The 2,500-nt window shown below is 49.7% G+C and overlaps 1 non-coding gene across 1 annotated transcript; it reads left to right on the forward strand.

Moving 5' to 3' along the window:
- The first annotated feature begins 230 nt into the window (after positions 1–230).
- LOC142985715 (small subunit ribosomal RNA) lies at positions 231–2,132 on the forward strand. The gene has a single exon (XR_012960262.1). It is a non-coding gene; the product is annotated as a small subunit ribosomal RNA (ribosomal RNA).
- The last annotated feature ends 368 nt before the right edge of the window (positions 2,133–2,500 follow it).

Raw genomic sequence — 2,500 nt, forward strand, 5'->3', positions numbered from 1 at the left:
GCGGGCAGCGGACGTTTGACGTGTTTGAGATACAACCGTTTCAAACGTTCGCCCGTCGGCGACCCCAAACTCTCTATGTGCGCACAACACTACATATAAATATTTATTTACATGTGCGTGTTGTGTGTACGTTTTACAGAGCTCGCCCGTAACGCGTCGGCGTGATCTAGGATCGTCGACGCGCGGGATCGACGGAGTGCGCGCTACGAGCGCGTGTTCTATTCGATAGCTCCCTGGTTGATCCTGCCAGTAGTTATATGCTTGTCTCAAAGATTAAGCCATGCATGTCTCAGTGCAAGCCGTATTAAGGCGATACCGCGAATGGCTCAATATATCAGTTTTGGTTCCTTAGATCTTACTCAGTTACTTGGATAACTGTGGTAATTCTAGAGCTAATACATGCAATCAGAACTCTGACCAGTGATGGGATGAGTGCTTTTATTAGATCAAAACCAATCGACGGAGGGCCCCGCGTCTGAAGTCGTTAATTTTGATGAATCTGGATAACTTTTGCCGATCGCATGGTCCAGTACCGGCGACGCATCTTTCAAATGTCTGCCTTATCAACTTTCGATGGTAGTTTCTGCGACTACCATGGTTGTCACGGGTAACGGGGAATCAGGGTTCGATTCCGGAGAGGGAGCCTGAGAAACGGCTACCACATCCAAGGAAGGCAGCAGGCGCGCAAATTACCCACTCCCGGCACGGGGAGGTAGTGACGAAAAATAACGATACGGGACTCTTACGAGGCCTCGTAATCGGAATGAGTACACTTTAAATATTTTAACGAGGAACAATTGGAGGGCAAGTCTGGTGCCAGCAGCCGCGGTAATTCCAGCTCCAATAGCGTATACTAAAATTGTTGCGGTTAAAAAGCTCGTAGTTGCATTTGTGCGCCGCGCTGTCGGTGCACCGCATCCGCGGTGATACTGACACGTCTGCGGAGCATATCGTCGGTGAGCCGGCGGTAATACGCCGGTTCAATATCAAAATCCTATCGCGGTGCTCTTCGGTGAGTGTCGAGGTGGGCCGACAATTTTACTTTGAACAAATTAGAGTGCTCAAAGCGGGCTCAAAATGCTGCTTGAATATTTCGTGCATGGAATAATAGAATATGATCTCGGTTCTATTTTGTTGGTTTTCAGAACTCCGAGGTAATGATTAATAGGGATAACTGGGGGCATTCGTATTGCGACGTTAGAGGTGAAATTCTTGGATCGTCGCAAGACGAACATCAGCGAAAGCATTTGCCAAAGGTGTTTTCATCAATCAAGAACGAAAGTTAGAGGTTCGAAGGCGATTAGATACCGCCCTAGTTCTAACCGTAAATATGTCATCTAGCGATCCGCCGACGTTACTACAATGGCTCGGCGGGCAGCTTCCGGGAAACCAAAGATTTTGGACTCCGGGGGGAGTATGGTTGCAAAGCTGAAACTTAAAGGAATTGACGGAAGGGCACCACCAGGAGTGGAGCCTGCGGCTTAATTTGACTCAACACGGGAAATCTCACCAGGCCCGGACACCGGAAGGATTGACAGATTAACAGCTCTTTCTTGATTCGGTGGGTGGTGGTGCATGGCCGTTCTTAGTTGGTGGAGCGATTTGTCTGGTTAATTCCGGTAACGAACGAGACTCTAGCCTGCTAAATAGGCGTCGTCATTTAGGTGTGCGTGGCTCCGTCACGCAACTCACTGGCGACGTATTAAAATTCTTCTTAGAGGGACCGGCGGCTTCGAGCCGCACGAGATTGAGCAATAACAGGTCTGTGATGCCCTTAGATGTCCTGGGCCGCACGCGCGCTACACTGAAGGAATCAGCATGTTCTCCCTGGCCTAGAGGCCCGGGCAACCCGCTGAAACTCCTTCGTGCTGGGGATTGGGGTTTGCAATTATCCCCCATAAACGAGGAATTCCTAGTAAGCGCGAGTCATAAGCTCGCGTTGATTACGTCCCTGCCCTTTGTACACACCGCCCGTCGCTACTACCGATTGAATGATTTAGTGAGGTCTTCGGACCGACACGCGGTGGCTTCACGGCCGTCGGCGTTGCTGGGAAGTTGACCAAACTTGATCATTTAGAGGAAGTAAAAGTCGTAACAAGGTTTCCGTAGGGGAACCTGCGGAAGGATCATTAACGTGTTGTCGTTGTTGTCGTCGCGCTGTTTTTGTTGTCGTTGTGCACACACACACACACGATGAACGATGATGGACGATGATGGTGATGATAATATTTATATATCCTAAACACCCAAAACTCAAAAAAGAGACTCTGTTCGACGGTGGGTGGCGCATCTCGCGCCGCCACCCGACGAACGTATCTCGCGTCGCGCTCGTCGTAACTTCAACGTAGACTGGTATACAAATCCGCTACCACGAGTTGATACCTCGACGAGAGCGCTCGTCAATCGAACGCACATAACGAGAACACGCGAGAGCGTCATTGTTGCGGTAGGCGCGCTTGTATCGTGTGTCGTGTATCGTTATACCACAAACATAATATAT

The sequence above is a fragment of the Anticarsia gemmatalis genome, chromosome 30 (genome assembly GCF_050436995.1).
Source record: "Anticarsia gemmatalis isolate Benzon Research Colony breed Stoneville strain chromosome 30, ilAntGemm2 primary, whole genome shotgun sequence".
NCBI classification, from domain to species: domain Eukaryota; kingdom Metazoa; phylum Arthropoda; class Insecta; order Lepidoptera; family Erebidae; genus Anticarsia; species Anticarsia gemmatalis.